This window comes from Lactuca sativa, chromosome 4, assembly GCF_002870075.4.
Source record: "Lactuca sativa cultivar Salinas chromosome 4, Lsat_Salinas_v11, whole genome shotgun sequence".
Classification (NCBI taxonomy): domain Eukaryota; kingdom Viridiplantae; phylum Streptophyta; class Magnoliopsida; order Asterales; family Asteraceae; genus Lactuca; species Lactuca sativa.
This window is the reverse complement of record NC_056626.2, coordinates 379,897,251-379,919,058: the sequence shown is the minus strand read 5'-3', so window position 1 is coordinate 379,919,058 and position 21,808 is coordinate 379,897,251.

Below are 21,808 nucleotides of genomic sequence, written 5' to 3'. Positions count from 1 at the left end.
CCCCTTTTTTGGCAGAATCAAATTGGGGAGGAGAGCCAGGAGGTGGTGGAGGATTTCTTGGAGGAGGATGAGATGGTGGAGCAGGTGGTGGATGAAGATTTGTTCTTGGAGGTGGAGGTGGAGAAGGATTATCACCTAGAGATTTTGGTGGAGTGTCATCATGTAACATCCGGATTCCTATGTATTGTATATTGTTAATTATTTTTGGGTTAGAGAGAGAGAGACTCGATGAGTTGGCGCTTAGACTTATCGAGTAGGATTGCGATTTGGTGACTGGATTAATGAACGGACTCGACGAGTCGGAAGGGGTGGACTCGACGAGTTCGCTTTGAGTTGAAACCCTAAATCTCGGGGTTTGTACCCTATTTAAAGGCCTTTATGGCCTTCATTTGCGGTCACTACACCCCTGAGAAACCCTAGAGAGCAGAGAGATCATTTGTGGTGCAAGAGGAAGGCTAATTCACCATTTCTTGTGTGTCTTAGCAAGAAGAAAGGAGGAAGGACAAGCTAGGCGAGTTGGGGTGCTTGGATCTACTTCCATTTGATCAGAGGAAGCTGTTGGAGGTATCAGTCTGTGCTTATTCTCATGATTATGATGTTTAGTCGAATCTAGGGTTTCTATATGCGTTATTTTGGCTTGAATCTGGAGTGGATGAGGTCCCAAGGTGAAATGATTCTTAGATCTGGACCTCAAGAGGTCTAGAGAGTTCCTATAGCCATGCTTTATGCCATCCCTTTTGAGTTGTGAACCTAGGTAGCCATTTTAGTGGTTATTTCACCAAAAGAAGCCTTGGGTGCATTGCATGTGAGTCAAGTTTCGACCTTTACGTGGTTATTGGTCATGGGGAAGTCAGATCTATAGATTAGAGAAGCGGATATGACCTCCGAAGGTCATTTGAGTGTAATTATGGAAGCAACAAGCCGAGTTCATAAGTGAACTCGACGAGTCGAGTCGGGGTTGCCCCGCGATTCGTGACAGGTGGAACTCGTCAAGTGGAAGGATGAATCGACGAGCCAAGAGAGGCTAGAAGGATTCAGAGGACCCGCATGGACTCGCTGAGTCGCCCATGTGCACTCGACAATTCGGGTCAAAGTTTGATCATTCACTTTCGTTGACCTTAGGGTTTGGGTCAAGACTGATTCGAGAAAGTTTAGGGAGGGGTAGAATGGCCTTCTACCCAATCTTTAGAGATGAGACTATGAGAGAATATTGAAAGGGAATGTTATTTGAATGATAGGAGGAGGCTAGGTCGGGACGTTGAGCACGAGAGTTTATCCGACTTCATTGAGGTGAGTCTTCTCACTATACTGTACCTGGAAGGGTACCTATGTGTGACCAGAAGGTCTTGTATGCTATGAGATGTATGTGTTATATGCGATTATGTGATATGTATGTGCTATGTATGTTATGTATGATAAGTCCGGAAGGTCAAGATGATATGGACCAGAAGGTAAAGATGATATGGACCAGAAGGTCAGAAGGTTACGGACCGGAAGGTCGATACGGGTAGGACCGGAAGGTCTACTGGGATTTGGGACAGAAGTCCCATGAGACACTTGGACCGGAAAGTCCCACACAGTTATGGCCTGGAAATGCGTATGTGTTGTATGTGGTATTTTGGGGAACTCACTAAGCATTTATGCTTACAGTTTTGTGTTACGTGTTTCAGGTACTAGCGAGGATCACGGGCAGGCGTCGGCATGATCCGTACACACTCATAGAGATTATGCTGGAGATTCTGGGATTTATCTTGTTATGATGACATTGGATACATTATGTTTTGATATTGTTTTTGATAGTTAAAAGTATGATTTTAAAATGAAAAATTGTTTTGAAATTTCATGTCGTTACACATCAACAACCATATCATCATTATCATCATCATCACCCAAAGCCATAAGTCGCTTCATTGTAGACACATCCCGTTCAACTTTACTCAACCTCTTTCCTAGAGATTGAGAAATCTACAAAATTAGAGAAAGCTAGGAAAGGACAGTAGTATGAAAGTTTGCGTTGGATTCTTCCTGATTTTCTTGATACAAGTCAACAGTCATGATAGGAGTTGGCATAGAAGGAATAATCTTAGATTGGGGAAAAGGAGGCGCTAACTTGTCTTGGATCATTGGTTCAGTAGTTTCCACAAAAGGAGGGGTTGATCCACGTTGTGCAACATCATCTGCAGATGGAGTGGATAAGGAAGTAGGTGAAAATTGAATGTGTTTGTTTATCCAAAGAGGAGAGTTCATTCCTTGAGAAGAGTCTTCTACCTTATCAGTGGCTGATTCTTCTTCATCTTTATCAGTGTCTTCTTCATCATTAGCTCCTTTTTTTATTATCGGAGCCTTCTTCATAAGCATCCTCACTATTCTCTTCACCGACATCTCTATCACTGTCTTTTTTTATCATCATCTTCATTAGAATCTGAGGATTTAACCACATAGGGTTTTTCGATCTATTTTCGTATTCTTAGAGTAATAGGAAAGTCACCTTTAGATGGAGCGACATTGATAATCTTTGAAGAAAGGGCATGAACTGGAATGATAAGCCCATGATTCTCAACATATTTGTCTTTATGCGATAGATCAGTCCAAGCCAGCATGTATAAGGAACATAAGCTTGCTTCTTGTTCCCAGTGAAGCAGTCAATAACTTGATCAAGAAATAGTTGAACAAAATCTAGTCTTTTGTTTTATACTATGGAAAATAAAATCCTTTACTCAAAAATATTTAGTTGATCCAAGCTCCTAATTTTGTGTCCAAGACATTTTCCAAACACACCGGTTAAATACTTCCATCTTACATTAAAACACTAATGAAGAGTGTTCTTTTATGGATCATGAGTGAGGCCCTTAAGTTTGAAATTATACCCTAATTTTTCACGAACAGACTTGCAACTTTCTTCAAAAGGAGGTTCAGATTAATCTTTAAATTGAGGAAGATGAAGAGCAGTTCTAAAGGATTCCACATCAATAATAACCCTAAATTGACCATCTCCAATAGTTTCAGTAATAGTTCGAGCATAATATCAACAAAGCATGAGTATTAGAACTCAAATATTTGTTTAGGGTAGAATGGGTCCGAGAAGTCGCACAATGTATATTGAAGGAGACCGCTCTTAACATAGTATATAAAGTCTTCGATTCCTGAGTTTGCGAACTGCTTTGGGATTTCATCGGTGAACGCCACGTTGTTCGCTTGAATGATAAGATAGACAAGGGAATGAGGACCTTTGATGAGATTGGCGCTGGGGAAAAAAATCATACAGTGGTTTTGACATGGTGAAAGCTTTGAGGAAGATGAAATTGGGATTATTTTTGTGAGAGAGAGATTAATTGCATGAATACCTTGTAAAAGTGACCTAGGATGAAGAATTCACAATATATATACCCAACAAGTTTCTTCCGTTTTATGTAATCATGAATGACGATATATGTGTTGTAAAAATCTCGTATCCCAAGATAATGGTGGATCTTTTAGTAATCATCTAAAAAGTTCCTGTTAAAACAGGTGGCATGTCATCAACAATAATGAACATCAGCATAATCGATCAGCGAGTGCCTTGAAACATTAAGTTTGTGATGTCTTATGATAGTGTGAGTTTGAACTACCATTCTCTGAGATAGTATTACGAGATCTCATCAGTGTTTGGTTTCATACACTGACTCATTAATCACTTTTATTAAAAGAAAAGGGCAAGAGTGGTATGATGCATGTGATAAGTTGTGGTGTTTTAGCTTAACAATCAGCATAGATATGTCAAACTCTCATCAACGTATGTTAGATTACACCGAATCATAAAACTTTAAAGAAGAGTATAAGGGCAAGAATGGATTGGTGTGTGTGATAGTTTATGATACATAGACTAACCATTGGCACAGAGTTTCAAACTTTTATCAATGTGTGGTATACCACAGTGAATCAGTAAGTTTTATTAAGAAGATAAAGGAAAGAATGGATTGTTTCGGTCATGTTGAGGTGAAATCAACATGAATCATACACAGTTTAACTCATCAAAAAGTGGTTTAGACTTTCGTATCATAAAGTAATTTGCATTCTAGAATAAAAAATACATCGTTAACTCATAATGGTACCATGTCATACCTTGGACTATGAGGTTAGGGACATGAACAACCTTTTGTCATTTAAGGATCGGACAAGTAAACTATGCAATCATGGTAAGCCATTGGGTTATGCTCAATGTTTCGGTAGAAGATGAGACTTGATGCATATGGAAAACATGCTTCTAGGGACATGGTCAGGTAAAAATGATTAATTAAAAATAAACACCCCATCCTTTCTATCGATTTTTTTATTTGGACCAAACAATCTCACTTAGAAAGTGTAGACAATGCTAGACAATCATCATGAGGGGGTTACTCAATGTTCACAGCAGATGGTCTCGTTGATGAGAAACTTAGAGAAATTTAGTCACATACAGTAGCATGCTTCTAAGGATGATAATTTGTTAAAAGTTGCATACTAGGCTTAGAATTGCCACCATCAGATCCCTTTAAGAAAATGGTACAAAATAATGAATAATGTAAGAATACAAACAAAAAAGTTAGTCTAACAAGAAAACAGTTTAAACATAAAAATATGTTCAACTTTTTCAGAAAGTTGATAAAGACTGATGTCATCAAAACATTGGAATTGAATGGTCATAAATGCACTTCTATTTTCCGAGATATCTACCACTTGAAATTTTAGCTATAAAAGAGATTAAACAAGATCAACCATATCACACAAAAACAACACAATTCATAGTAAACAAAGAAAGAGAATGCCATTAATTGTTGAAATTCTGCATATTGATTCCAAGCTTCATGTTCACCAAGAACAAAAGAAAAAGATGAACTAGTCTTTGTAACCAATGAGTTAGAGGGATATAGTCTTTGTAACCTTCGATTTATGAGAGTCACCAAGACAACACTTGAAGGTTCCATTCGTTGTGATCCATGAAGGAAGTGAAGGTGGGATCACTGTCTTGTTGAATATGCCTTTGGATCTTTGAGGTGATGAATTTGTAGTGAAAGTGTCTCTGAAACTTAGGCGTGCGATGTCACAGAACTTCAATTCATCTCACTGCAATCAAAATAGGTTGTTCAACACAGAAGAGATATATGTCTAGAAGAACACTTGGTGGCACAGTTATCCCCTATCTGGTCTCATCAGTGTGAGCATCAACGTCAGTGAGAGGGCAGTTGGTGTTGAAGAAAAGATGCAAAGTCAGCGTTAACTAGCTCTTTCAAGGAGAGTGATGCATTTAAACAATGACACACTGCTCCCTCCAAAGTAGACTTAGTCAGATAAGGTCATTATCGATAGATAAGAACATGTATGTAATGTTAGTAGAAAAATGTACAATCTATACTCCTTTGGAAATATAATAAAAGAAAATTTTAATGCCCAAAAACAAAAATAAATTAAAAATGTAGCAACTTATGTTCTAAAATATGAGATTAGCAACAAACGAAGCAAAAACAAAGTAAATGTCTAAACCAATAAAACCAAATCATAAAATTATTGTTGTCCCTTAGTGCAGAAAGCATGATTTTTTTAGAATCAAACAGTTTTTCCTCATGACGGTTGAAAAGAAATTTGTAACCAGTATCATAAAGTTGACTGATGGAGATGAAGTTGGCTTTCAGATCCTCGACATAAAACACGTCCTCCAGCTTAATCATCATGCATTCAAAAGTTCCAACACCTGTAACAGCTCTTCCTTTATTTTCACTGAAAGTTACCTTTGGGCCATCATTCTCTACAAAATTTGTTAAGATGGACTTGTAACCGGTTATGTGTCTAGGGCTTCCGCTGTCTAGGTACCAACTTTGTCCTAGATTTGGACTTGATCCTTTGACAACATGAGAACTATCAGCTTCATATATTCCATCATGGGAATCATTGATAAGTGCCATAAGACCCTTAACATTCAACCCCTCATCTTCGTATGTCTCCTCTTCTTCCATCTATTCTTCATGATCCTCTTGTTTTGCACTGAAGGCTTTCGGCAAAGAGATGTTTTCCTTCTTCATATGGGCTACAAGCCTCTTGTACAAAAATTCATAATTCTTCGGACTTTAAGCTTCATTCTTCTCCTTGCAATCCCTGGCAAAATGATCAAGGATTCCACAATTAAAACAATTACCTGAGTTTCTCTTCTTTGAAGAGGATCTCCTTGCTGAAATGTTTTCTTTAAACTAAGCTCTTCGAACCTCGTTTGATCTACTTTCTTCATAGTGTTTGACAATAAGAGAAGGTTTGACAACAAGTTCATTAGTGACATCTTCATCACTTTCCTCACCCTGATCTGAATTGGCTGATTTGCTGATCTGCTTCATTGCTTCCTTTCGAGATACTAGAGCAATAGACTTTTTGTTGCTTGATTCCTTCATGATTTCTTTACGAAGAGCCTTGGTCTCTTCATAATTTTTTAGATTACCGAACAAGGAATTCAGATCCATGGTATCGATCTTTTCATCATTCTTAAGAACATCAGCGCGATGTTCCCAGCTTTTCCCAAGAGAATCAAGAAACTTAAGAAGCAACTAAGATAAGTGTTTGATGATTCCCATCCTGCACATATTATTAACCAAGTAGTTAAACCTATTGAAGGTTTAGGTAAGTGACTCACCTTGTTGAGCAAAGAAATGCTCACATCTCCGATTAAGGTTGTTGATGGTTATGACATGGACTTCCATAGTACCTTCATAATCCACTATTAGCGTATCCAATATCTCTTGAGCTGATTCACTATTCTGTACGAGATGATATACGTTGTATGGAAGAAAGTTTCCAATAGTAGCCCTAGCTTGTACATCAATACTAAGCAGTCTCTTGTCATTGTCATTATAACTCGTCTCTGGCTTTTGCTTTAGGAGTCCAACAGGTGCATTGCTGGTAATGGGTTGGTACATAGGAACATAGGGACCTTTTTCAACAATATTTTTCATCTAATAGTCAATGGTTTCAAGAACAACCATGGATTTTGTCTTCCACATAGTGGAATTGTGTTCATCAAAGGGAGGAATTTTGTTGAGACCAAAGGATTTAGGATTCGACATGATTACTTGAGTGTATCACAAACCTGCTCTGATACTAAATAAGGTTTGTATCGATCAGATACACTTCAAGTATAAATACGAAAGTAAAACTTAATCTAAGAAAATAAAGAATAGAAAGTAAATGGAACAGAGAGTTCTACAAATTGTTCTTTCACCAAGAAGAGTTTTGTCTTCACCAAGAAGATGGGTTGTCACAAAGACGATTTCCACAAATCCAAACTCTCTTTACATTAGGGTTTACCCTAGTGTAGATTATATACTAATCTATACATATCAATCCCATGATTTAACGGATTGTATCTTATCTATACTAAGAATCGCTCTTAATAACAAAGATATCGGATCTGCTATCTATTCTATACTTATCTATATCATTGTCTAATATACAAAAGACTACAATAGAATAACTACACTATGTGTGCTGACGTTGATAAGCTTAGCGCTGGTAGTTGACAATACGCTGACGTTGACAGCTAGTGTAGAGTTTTTGATTCATCAGATCATAGAGTGTGACCTTAAAAGACCATCTCCAGAAGATTGAGGATAACCATTTCCATAAGAACGAGGAAAACCATTATTATCTTGATTTGACATCTAAAAAGTGGGAAAAGAGAGAATTCAAGTTAGTTGATTTTAATCCTTAATTATTAACCCAAAAATTTTAATTAAGGCTAGGATCCATATTTTCATTTTGTAATATGAAGAAGGATGTTGTAGTCATATCACAAAACTATTTTAGGTAGGTAGATCCATTTCACCAATATCAATCACATGAGACTTCTTGATCTTTTGATATTTTCATTGAAACATCAATGGCATGTTTAATATCATATTATGCTCTTACCAATTGTGACTAGGATGCCGATGGTCACAATTAAGATGTGAATAGCCATGTAAACCTGTTTGAACACCCCCGATCCATTTATAATCTCTCATTGATATGTCTATTAACCACACACGCTCCATTAAAAATTATAAACACATGAATTGTTTCATCATTTCATCTTTATAGTCCCACATTAGTTTGTTGGTTAACCACACATACTCTACTAACGGCACATAAAGAAACGATGTGCATTTTCATGGATTAGCATACAACTTCACATTTTTCCTAAAGTAACTAAAGTGGGATTTTAGAATATTCTGTTACTTTATAACATTATACTTTTAATATTATTCTGTCTTATCGACCTGTTTGGCTAATGACCCTCCACCATACAAAGAAGCAGTAGGTGAAAAGGACACACATTCAACGATCATATTATAGGCCATTTTGTTATACCCCTCTTGTAGTATGACTTCGTGAATGAGACATACTATTGATTCAACTGACTTTTTTTTATAAATATAGTAATTAATCATTTAATATATATATATATATATATATATATATATATATATATATATATATATATATAAGGTGTATTCTAAAACTTTTTAAACCACAAGGTTTAAATATTAATTATCTAAATTAATCTTATAGTTAAATGTACTATTAAATCCATAAGGATAATTCAATTCAATTAATCATTCAACTAAAAATTATGTATTCCAAGATTATCTTCTAATATTTAGGGTTTTATATTTAATTATATAAGGCATTCAAAATTCGGATATCAACAGACTCAAAAACCAGATAATCAGTAAAATTAACCCTACTAATCAGATTAGGTAAAAAAAATCCTGAAAATCGGATTTATAATTTTCTCATGTCGTAACAGAAGGCATGTCACATCGTGATAAACTAGAGTGTCAGATTTTTTTTCCAATTCAACTCATGTACAATCAATGTTAGACACATCAAGATTTTGATACCACTGATGGGTTTATAGGTTATAACAAACATGTACTTGTAGAAATCATTTAACAATTAAAGGGCATATGCAACCTATTAGGATCTATGTCATAACACTTTGAAGGTAACATACAATGAAGAAAAAAACCTAATATGAACCCTAATGTAATCAAAACTACCAAGTTAGGGTTACATACCTTTTGATTTGTTATAGTAAACAAATCACTTCAATCCCTTATAGTTGTTGGTCTTGGAAAGCTTAGCACCAAAAGGATGATGCTTCTAATGGCTCACACCCAAAACCTATAACTAGAAGACAAGAAAGGAGAGAGGATAAGTGATGTGTGATATATATATATATATATATATATATATATATATATATATATATATATATATATATATATATATATATATTAATTTCTCAAGTTTTAAATTTATATAACTCATTTTATCGCAACTGGACAAACACACACTAAGCAGTGAACATATTCGTGTAATAGTATAGTTATGGTAAGAATAGATGTCAAACACAAGGGGAACAGTGGTGAATTAATTTGGAGTTTTTGATTATAAGTTACACGAAAGTAGTAAAGAAGGGTTATTTGGAATTAAATTTCAAACAAACGACTAAACAACAACTCTTGATAAACTAACCGAAGACAAATATCTTGAGGTACTTTGGTTTAGACAAATTACATCTTAAAGTCATAGATAATTGCATACATAGAATTATTAATTCTTGTTGACCTATTCCTAAAGTGACTAGCATCATGATCACACTACTAATCCTTTAATTTCAACAAAGTTATTAATTCATTGTTTAGGTGAACAAATAGTCATGCAAATCAATATTTAGTTAGTATTAAGCAAGATTTGATCTTATTTAACCCTAATGTTCATAGGAATTAAATCATGCATAGATTGTTCGTCTACTCATGCATACACATTAAAGTTCATCACTTATTTCCAAACCCTAGGTTTTGTTCAAAACTCTAGTGGACAACTTTGATTCAAATTAACACAGTCAGATCGCCATCTAAAATATATCAATTCAATAATAAGGAATAAGTAACAATATTAAAACATATGGATCTTGCAATTAAACTTGACAAAATAAATTAAGCAGGAATAAACAATCCAAATGGCAATTAATCCACAAATTCAATGATTCATCCAATCATAAACACAAAGCAAACGGTTTTAATACCCAAATTAGAAAGTAAACGCATAAAAAAATCACATTGGAATGCTAGTCGTGGTTAGAACAACAAACAAAATAATTTCTGGCATGAATCCGCTCTCCGATCCTTCTTATCTTCACTCCTGTCAGCTTAATAGCCTTCCGGCCGCCTTCTAGACCCTCAAAATGGCTTCTTGGGGGTTTATAATTGCATGAATCGATCTATGGTTTAAGATATGTCATTAGGGATAATTTTCAGCTCTATTTATAGGTTTCAACTTCAACACGACATGTTAAATGGCCAACACGCCATGTTCTTCAATAAAATCCCGTATTCTCCAATTCAGCGTCAAGAATCGCAAAGATTCCATTCACCACAACGTGTTTGTGATCACCACGGCGTGTTCGTTGGGAATCAACATTTTCTCAAAACACAAAAGTTGTCCGAAATTCATTATACTTTTCCGAACATTTTGAATCTCATCAACCAGAGTTACGAGTCATAAGATATGGCCAAAACACTAACGAGGGGTCAAGTTGTCCAACAATATCCTTTTTGCGTCTTTTTAGCTCCTTTCTCCTCCTTTTGCATTCCAGCTCCCATTTTAACTATATTTGAACATTTCCAAGCGTTTTAAGTATCTTTTAGTTCTTAATAAGATAAAACATAATATAAAATAATAAGAAAACATCATAAATATATGCATGAAATAGACGTTATCAAACTACTCCATACTAGTCTTTTGCTTGACCTCAAGCAAAACTGAATTTATTATTATTATTATCATATCAAGATTTTAGCTACCAACATCACACAAGACAATCCATTTTGAGCCTCTCCATTACTCCAAGACCGCAATGCATGTATTTTTGTCTAATTTTCCTAAGGACCTCCCTAATCCTAAATACTCACAATCTTCATAAACATTTGTCCGCTTCTTTTGAACAACACTCAATTTTATGCATCCCTGCGAATCCATCCCCATAAAACTTTCTTAACCTCAATGTATTTTTAGTTAAACCCCTAAGTATACATATGGAAAAATAACCTAGAAAATAAAAAATACAATAAATAACTTGACAAATTTCGCCTTATTTATTTTGAGGTTTTCTTCATGATATTTCTTGATCTTCATAGCTTTGTAGATTCTTATTCTCTCAAACTTTTACAACCTTTTTTTTTCTTTTTGATTGTTTTCTTGTTTTTACTCTTCTTTTTCTTTTCTCACTTTTTTTTTCACTCAAAAACTAAAGATCCTAAAAATAATATGCTTAAGCAAGGGAACTTAACTTTAACTCTTATTGGTTAGAGATATTAGTCTAATGTGCAATAACTACATAAGCTCTCCTGGATACATTTGTGGTACACGATGCTAAACATATTGCAGCCCTCAAACTAAGCAAGGTCGAGTTGTTGTTACATGATTTCACTAGGATAGGGAAGCCACAAATACACTATAACATATATTGGCTCAAATAAACATTGAAACCTGTATCGGATCGTCCCACACAATGTTAACAACCTAGATCTCAACAAAATAATTTTTTCCCTAGATTCAATTTTATATTATTGTTTCAAATCTTTCTAATAATTTTTAAATCCTATTCATTTTTCAAAAAAATTAATTTATCAGTAAGCTTGTATTCTTATATTCGACCCCCTATCCCACACTTATTTAATGCAATGTCCCCATTGCATGCTAAAACAAATAAAGAACATAAATTAAAGAGAGAGAATTGGAATAGACTCCCTTGGGATAGTAGAGTCGAGATCGAATGGGGCTGCTAAAAGTTGCTCCAAAAATGACTAGAAGACTGGAAACCGGAATGTTGCTTTTGAATGTGATGGAAGACTTGGACATCTCGTAAAATGGTTGGAAACAATACTTTTGGGCTCTTCTCGCATCAATGCAAATGTGCCAAATCAAAATAAACCAAAGAACCATCTTCAAAAAGTGTGTTGATCCTCATCCACGATGTGGGAAAGCAGCGCCACGTCATGGTTTCGAATGAGAAGTCATAATGATCGTGAAAAATAAGAACTCCAGACGTGGTCTAATGGTTCCACGTCATTGTAACTTCACAAAATGTCTTTAAGAGCCAAAATAATCAATCTTTTCTTCTTAAGGGCTTAGGACCATTCCTGGACTCTTATTTCTATAGAATTCCTTCAAAACTCTTCTCTTCATCAAGTAGGGAACCCAACACTTATTCAAAAATATGGTCTTCAATTGTAATCTTCAAAAAGCGCACAACGTTTTCTCTCGTGACAAATCAACATTGAACCCCAATTGTTGAAATTTCTGAAAGCATCCGAAGGAGAAAAGTTCTGCAAAGATCTGAAACATCAAGAGCATCAACATGGAAAAAAATTAAACAAACTAAAAATTAAAAAAATAAAATAAATCACACTAAAATAACTAAAAAGATTAGCAAACCAAAATAACTAAAAATGATACCACGATCACTCGTCTTCCTCGAAATCAAGCTATAGTTGTTGATTAAATCTTTTGCATGCAAAAGGTAGTTTATGAAAACAGAAACTTTCGGGACCTGTCAGACTATTTCTTTTTTTTTTTCTTTGCACCATTAACTAATAAGTAGAACAAGACTTGACCCAATTAGTCAAGAGTAGCAAGAGTTCGGTAACCACCTCCATACTCCTTGCTATACTACGCCTCATAGATTGAGTTGGACAAATCACCAAAGTAGTAGAGTAAACAAGTCAAGAATTCTCTAATTGCTTACAATCTCGAAACCTATGCAAAAAGTAAAACCAAGAAATGTGTATGATCACGAATTCCTGCAAATAACAACAAAAATCTTCCCGACAAGTGACATGATATCAGCAAAAATAAAATAAAATAAAACTAAAAAATTAAAAAAAAATAATGAACAATCAAACAAACTAAATTAATTGAAAACCGCTTCTCGGCAACGGCGCCAAAAACTTGATGTGATATATATATATATATATATATATATATATATATATATATATATATATATATATATATATATATATATATATATATATATTATTTTCAATTGCTCAAGTTTTAAATTTATAAAACTGATTTTATCGCAACCGGACTAACACACACACACTAGGCAGTGAACCTTATTGTGTAATAATATATCTGTGGCAAGAACAAGTGTCAAACAAAAGAAGAACGATGGTGAATTAAGTAAAGAAGGGTTATTTGGAATTAAACCTCAAACAAATGACTAAACATCAAATCTCGATAAACTGACCAAAGACAAATCTCTTTATGTACTTTGGTTTAGTTGAATTGCATCTTAAAATAATAGATAATTTCACACACATATTTATTTATTCTTGTTCACCGTTTCCTAAAGTGACTAGCATCTTGGTCACACTACTAATCCTTTGATTTCAACACAACTATTAATTCATTGATCAGGTGAACAAACAATCAAGAAAATCAATATTTAGTTGGTATTAAGAAAGATTTGATCTTATTTAACTCTATTGGTCATAGGAATTAAATCATGCATAGATTGGTCGTCTACTCATGCATACGTATTAAAGTTTATCACTTATTTCCAAACCCTTGGTTTAGGCCAAAGCTCTAGTGGACAACTTTGATTCAAATTAACACAGTCAGATGGTCATCTAAAATCCGTTAATTCAGTAATAAGGAATAAGTAACAATCTTAACACATATGGATCTTGCAATCAAACTTGACAAAATAAATTAAACATGAATAAACAATCCAAGTGGCAATTAATCCACAAATTCAATGATTCATCCAATGATAACAAAGCAAAGGGTTTTAACACCCAAATCAGAAAGTAAACGCATAAAAAAATCACATTGGAATGCTAATTGTGGTTATAACAACAAACCAAATAATTTCTGACATGAATCCGCTCTCCAATCCTTCAGATATTCGCTCATGTCAGCTTAACGGCCTTCCGAGCACCTTCTAGACCCTCAAAACGGCTTCTTGAGGGTTTATAATTACAAGAATCGATCTAGGGTTTAAGATATGTCATTAGGACTAATTTTCGGCTCTATTTGTAGGTTTCAGTGTCAGCACATCATGGTATATGGCCAACACGCTGTGTTTTTCATTAAAATTTCATATTCTCCAAGTCAGCGTCAAGAATTATGAAGGTTCCATTCACCACGGCGTGTTTGTGATCACCACGACGTGTTCGTTAGGAATCAACCTCAAAACACGAAAGTCATCCACATTATTTCTAGTTTTCAGAACATTTTAAATCTCATCAATTGGAGTCACGAGTCATGAGATATGGTCAAAACACCGACGAGGTGTCAAGTTGTCGAACAATATCTTTTTTGCGTCTTTTTAGCTCGTTTCTCCTCCTTTTGCATTCCGTCTTCTATTTTAATTGTAATTGAATGTTTCAACGCGTATTAAGTATCTTTTAGTTATGAATAACATAAAAACATAGTATAAAATAATAAGAAAACATCATAAGCATATGCATAAAATAGATGTTATTAATGAGTTGATTTTTGTCCAAAGTATCCTCTTGGGAATATGGTGAACGAAAATTGCAATCCTTAGGGTCTTTTTTATAGTGAGGATGACATAAGGGAAAACCTAGATTTGAGTAATAAAATATTCATAATTACTCTATTCAAATATGATATCTTTATCAGCTTTAGGAATATTCCAGAAACCCTAGAATACTTCCTAAAACCGTCCACCACTATTAGGGTTCTAGAACTTTCATTCCTTGCACACTTAAGAACAATTACAATTCAACCCTTAGACCTTTAATTATTTATAATTAATCCCAATTTAGTTATAGATTTATTCATAATGATAATTAATTAATTTTTATGGATTTCTTATTAATTTATTAATCATATAAATTAATAAATCAATCATTTAACTATTGATATCATATTAATTTATTAATCACATAATAAATTAACAAATCAACTATCTATTTCCAATTAATATATTAATCATATAATATATTAACGAAACTTTTATTACAATTTATTAATCATATAATAAACTAAGAAATTTATCCTCTCTCTACAAATGTCATTCTAACCAATATCTAGTTATGAGGGCAACCTAAAGAGGACTTTACTTCTAGTTACAAGCATATACCAATTTAGTTATGAACTTAGATACCTTAATCCAACATGGACGAGTCTCCCTACTGTATATGTTAAAGTAGGGATTTTGAGGTAGATACCTTCAACAACCAATTCAGGATGAATAACTTACACTCATCTCTGATTTGGACGAGTTTAATAGGTATAAAGTTATTTATACTATATCAAATGATTCTTTTAACTTATAGTTATTAAATAAAATTGTTGACATAGGTACCCATTGAGAAGATCAATATAGGGTTTAACATACAAACGATCGTCTGTTGTCTTTGATAAGATTGAGGAGCATTTGAATCCCAACCATCTAAGACTCGATAGTAGACTTACATATTATGTGCAGGGATTGTCTATGCATTTAAGATATGTTCACTATGTTTCATAATAATTTTTATGCAAAAAAGTATTGTAACATTATTATGTTATTTTGTTTTCTAACATCTTAGTTTTGTGAATTTGGATCATGGAGACATTTCCCAATAGTATGATAACTGGTACCCCCTACATCGAGTGTGATCCTCGGAGCTGTATACCCTAGGATGATGTGTTTACCAGTTGATGATTGTGCATGTATTATTGATGTTAGAAATGTATGTATCTTACTTCACCTTATAATCTGTAACTTGCTATTAGATAATCAGATATCATTAACCTTTATTTATTGTTTTATGCAACCTACTCCATAATTGCGTGCTGCTTTGTGGTGGTCTAAGAGTTAACCATGGATAGACACTACATATTTACTTGACATATGATTGTTGTGTTTGTGTATGTTTTAAACAATTTCCTTACAATGACGTAGCAAAAACAAGTTTATCTGACCTAACAACAATTTTTTTTTTTTTTTAGAATTTTCTAATTTGGTACAAACATTACTACGAGTAAATTAGATCAACAATATCATACTCTTGACTTTTTCTTTTACTAGTTTTGACATTAAATCTACTCTTAGACTTACCTTTACTTTTGATACTTGACTTTGTACTACTTGAAGATTCATATATTTTGTTGAATCTACTATACAACACATATTAAATTCATAACAGTATAATTACATAAAAGTAGTGTTTTCATGTTCTCACTTTATTTATTGTTCTTATTTGAACTTAACCATATATATATATATATATATATATATATATATATATATATATATATATATATATATATATATATATATATATATACTTATAAAAGAGTAGTTGTTTTGCCACGTGTCACCATATTAGACATCCTAATTAATATGATGCCACTTGTAAATCAATTAATTCTTCATTTCTAATTTATTAGACCTCCTAATTAATGTGATGTTATTTGTCAATCTATTTATTTTCCATTTTAAATTTTATGTTATTGTTTACATTAATTCACAAATAAAAGTTCTCCGATATAAATTAAAAATTAATTTCACATATTTATTTGAATCAACGAATATAATTTTACATAACTAATAAAAATATCTCTTAATTAATAATCTATTTAAAATAACTGATTAACAATTTTGAATTTTTATAATGAAATTTTAATTAATTTTGTAACTGTGGTTCCCACGGGTTATAAACTAATATATATATATATATATATATATATATATATATATATATATATATATATATATATATATATATATATATATATATATATATATATATATATATATATAATGGATCTCAACATGTCGTGGCCAATTTAAATGCTCATAAATGGTCATAAATATTGTTTTAAGGAAATTTAACTGAATATTTTAATATTGCAAACATTAGGATTGGACTACCTTAAAAAAATAGAAATTGACTTATCAGGGTAATTACTTTTTCATTTTGTTTATATTTAGGTAATTTTTTTTGTACACATGTAGGTAACAAACTTGTTAAAAGTGTTCACATATGACCGTTATGACCGGATGTAACCTGCTATAGTTGGTTATAATGGACATATGTGAATACTTCCAACAAGTTCATTATCTAGATGTATACAAAAAAATAGTTACCCAGATGTAAACAAACTGAAAAGTTAATTACCTTAATAAGTCAATTTCCCCCCCAAAAAAATAAGGTTTACTTTTAAGATATTAGTATGTCATATATATATATATATATATATATATATATATATATATATATATATATATATATATATATATATACAGACAGAGAGAAGGGTGTAAAAGATCAAATGAGAACTACTAAAGGTTAGGAACCTTGAGAACCACTAATTTTAAGTAATAACTAAGGCTATGTGTTTATTTTCTAGTATTTCGATTTCTTTTAGTTTTTATAATGATCTAAAAAGTAATCAGGGTATTATAATCAATATTCATATTAAATATTTATAACTACTAAATATCATATTTTGTTTCTCTTCTACTTCTCTCCTAAGATACAAACATCTTCGTCAAGTGTCGGCTACCGCCGACCACCACCACTCACCACCGGCCACCAGCTCGACCACCACCTCATCCTTCCCCATCGATGTCTCTTCCCTCTCTCATCATTTATGACTTTTCAACTCCATTTATTCTCTGTAATCTACATGAAAACCACCAGATTTATTCAAACCCGATCCACTATCGCCACCACAAACCTCCGATGATTTTACACCAACCTTCGTCACATCATATTTGTTACTCGACTGCCACCTCTGTTAATGTCACTAGATCTGACCTTTTACATCTTCAAATCTGGAACTTCCAGTGTCTAGGTGTTTGCCTTTTATGAGTTGATTGTGCATCATATCTTTATGATATAATTTTTTTCTTAGTTTTAACTGTTGTTAAGTTATGAAATTATAAGTTTTTTGAGTTAAATTAAGAATTTATTGTATTAAGCTGAGAATTTTGTGTATTAAAGTGTGAATTGACTGTATTAAGAGTTTTAATTTGATAATATGACTGTGAATGTGTACTTTCTGTGCACTAAACTATGCATTTATTGTATTAGGCTATGATTTTTGTGTTTTAAACTGTAAATTGACTGCATTAGGTTGTGGATTTTCTATTTAAACTTTGAATTGACTATAATATGTTATGAATTTTATGTATTAAACTGCGAATTTATTGCATGAAGTTCTGAATTTTGTGTATTGAACTGTTAAATGACTGTATTAAGAGTTTTAAGTTGATAATATAGTTGTGAATTTATATTTTTAGTATATTAAACTATGAACTTATTGTATTAAGCTGTGAATTTTGTGTATTAAGTTGTGATTTTTGTGTGTTAAACTATGAATTAACTAATATGAAAATTTTGTTTCAATTGTGAATTAACTATATTAAGCTATGAATTTTATGTATTTTAACTGTTCTTTTTGTGTTTTAAACTGTGAATTGACTGCATTAAGCTGTGACTTTTATGTTTAAACTATGAAATGATTGTATTAAGCTGTAAATTTTTAATGAATTTTGTGTTAAAATAGGAATAATTTATGTATGAATGTTTGCATTAATTTTCCCATTATTAGATTTATTTTTTGTATTATTTTTTTTATAATTATTTTACATTAAACATTAAATAAGTGAACTAATTGGTTTAGACAAAATTGCAAGAATGGTCCCCGTGGTATGTCAAAACTAGCAAGTTTGGTCCAAAAGCGTTTGCACTCGCAAGGATGATCCAATAGTTTGGTTTTGTCGTAAGTTTGTTCGAATTTGGTATGAACTTTTTGGTATTGACGATTTTGCTCCTTATTATTTTATTTTTCATTTTTGTTTTATTACAACAATTAAAAACTATTAAAAACAAAACAAAAATAAAATCTCTCTCTCTCTCTCTCTCTCTCTCTCTCTCTCTCTCTCTCTCTCTCTCGGAAACTACCCTCTTCATTATTGATCCATTTCTTCAATTTTTAGCTATTTTTGACATTTAGCTGCTTTACATTTATTGGGGAGAGTTAGGTCTTCAGGAGGCTGAAGATGATTGTTTCTAAGAGGTTTTTTTACTCCATATTTATCTTCCTTCTTTCCAATCGTACCCCCTGGTGATCCTCTAATATAACCCATCATATGAAGTCTAAATGTTGAAGCATTTAGACTATTTGAAAAGTAAATTGATATATTTATCCAAATAATTTATGTCGACATGAAGATTCGTTATTTTCTCTCCAGATCTGTTTGCACTTCGATTTGAATATGCTATAGTCAACTCTACCTCCTCAAGTCATGGAGGTTTTAGATCTGAAAAATTTGACGATGACGTTTTTCTCCTTCTTTCTCTCTCTCTCTCTCTCTCTCTCTCACACACACACACACACACACACTTGGGTTACAGATGATGACGACAATGAATTAAGGTTTGAGCCCTTCACTAGCAACAAACAGATTATCTGGGCCGGAGGAGGACGACTCTGGTGGGTTTTTATGTTGTCGTAGTTTGCTTGGTTGTTCCATCATATTCATTCTCGCTTCACTCTTTCAAAAATGTAGGCCGTCGTTTTCTCTTCACCCCGTAGTCATCGATGACATATAGACAGAAGAAAACATTCCTAGCCACAGACGAAGAAGGAGATAGACGAAGTCGTCGTCAGAAATATATGTCGATTTCATTTCACCCCATTTAGCTCTCACTTTTTTCTCCGCTGCAGTCAGTGCCTGATAATTCTAGAGTTCTGGCTGTCGGTGGTGGTTTTGGTTTTCTGGCTACATGTGGATCATCGACGATATTTTATTTTTGTTGGTGTGTGTTGTATGTGTATGCTTCTTCTAGTTTCAAAGAGAGAGAGAGAGACAGAGAGAGAGAGAGAGATGTATTTTTTTTGTTTTATTTTTAATAGTCTTCAAATTGTTGTAATAAAACAAAAATGAAAAATAAAATAATAAAGGGAAAAATTGTCAATACAAAAAATTTCAAATCAAATTTGACTAAACTTGCAACAAAACCGAACTATTGGACCATCCTTGTGAGCCCAAATGTTTTTGGACCAAACCTGCTAGTTTTGACATACCACAGGGATCATTCTTGCAATTTTGTCATTGGTTTATTAAATTTTGAATATTGTCTTTAAGCTATCAACTAATGATTTCACATACAGATTTGATTTAGAGGGAAAGCTGATTGCGACTCTGACACATGTTGTTGGCAGTGGTGTATGGTAGTTGGTGGTTGAGTTTGGGTTTGACTTCTTTAAATATGTGAATTAGTGTATAATGGATGGTATTATGTTATGTTGTAAATTTTATGTATTAAAATAAAATGAACTATATTAAATTTTATATTTTATATAAATTTTGTGTTAAAAGACGAGTGAAGATATACATGAAAATATTAAAGTGTGTATTAGTAAATTGATATGTTTATTAAATTCTGAATATGGTATTTTAAACTGTAAATATATCTTATACACGATGCATTTAGATAAAGAAATCTATAATTTAGAAAAGAGAAAAATGAATTTGTCAATGCATAATTTTATTTTATTTATTAAAATTTTGTATATTTGGCTGCAAAAATGAAATGATTTGTTTTAAAAAGTATTACCAAAGAAATGAAAACTACAATGTCTGTTCAATTGTAACATCCGGTTTTTCAGGTATTATATTTTATTCTTTATTTTTGGAAGCTGTGAGGAGACTCAGCGAGTTGGTGTTTACACTCGCTGAGTATGGTCGCGGATTCGTATCCGAGTTCACAGCTGGACTCGGCGAGTTCATGAGTGGACTCGGCGAGTCCACGCTGTTAAATGAAACCCTAATTTCCAGGGTTTGAGACCTATTCAAAGGCCCTTAGGGCCGTCATTTGCGGCCACCAAACCCCAGAGAGAAACCCTAAGAGATCTAGAGCGTTTGTGAGGAAGGAGAGGTCATTCTTGATCCTTTTGTTGGTGTTTTTGCAAGAGGGAGGTGACCAAGGCAAGTGGAGGCTGAAGAAGGTGCGATTTTGGTGATTTCTGAGTTCTTAGAGACCATATTGAGGTATTTTGCTCGAACCTTCTTCAGTTTTGATGTTGATTCTTAGTGTTAGGGTTTTCTAACCCTTTTAAAGTTTGGATAAGTGGAGCATTTGGTCCCTTCTCGAGTCTATGTCTTGGATTTGGACCCAAAGAGGTCTAGAGACCTTAACCCTTGGAGCTTTATGAGTCATTCTGAGAGCCATGAGCTTGGGATGTCATTTTTGGGGCTAAATCACCAAGTTAGACCATTTAGATGTTATATGAGTGTCAAGGTCTGAACTTTACGTGATTATCATGCTTGGGAAGGACAGATCTATGAATGTATGGAACATATCTGAACTCAGGAGGCCTATGGAGTTTGTGCATGGCATGAACTCGCCGAGTCCGAGGAACAGACTCGGCAAGTAGGATGAGGGTTTCTCGTAAATCACTCAGTGAGTAGACTTGCCGAGTTGGGGAATAACTCGGTGAGTCAGGGAGAGTTAGGGGACTGGAGTTCAAGGCAGAACTGGCCGAGTTGTTCTTGAGACTCGGCGAGTTGAGTCTGGGTGGCTCCGCGATTCATGCCAGGTGTGACTCGTCGAGTCAGGGTAAGTACTCGACGTGCCAAGAGAAGGACTAAGAGAGTCAGTGGACACGTGTAGACTCGCCGAGTCGCCCAAGCGCACTCGACGAGTCGAGTCAAAGTTTGACTGTTAACTTTTGTTGACTTTTAGGGTTGAGTATAGTGGTATTTATGAGAGTATTTACTTGTGTGATT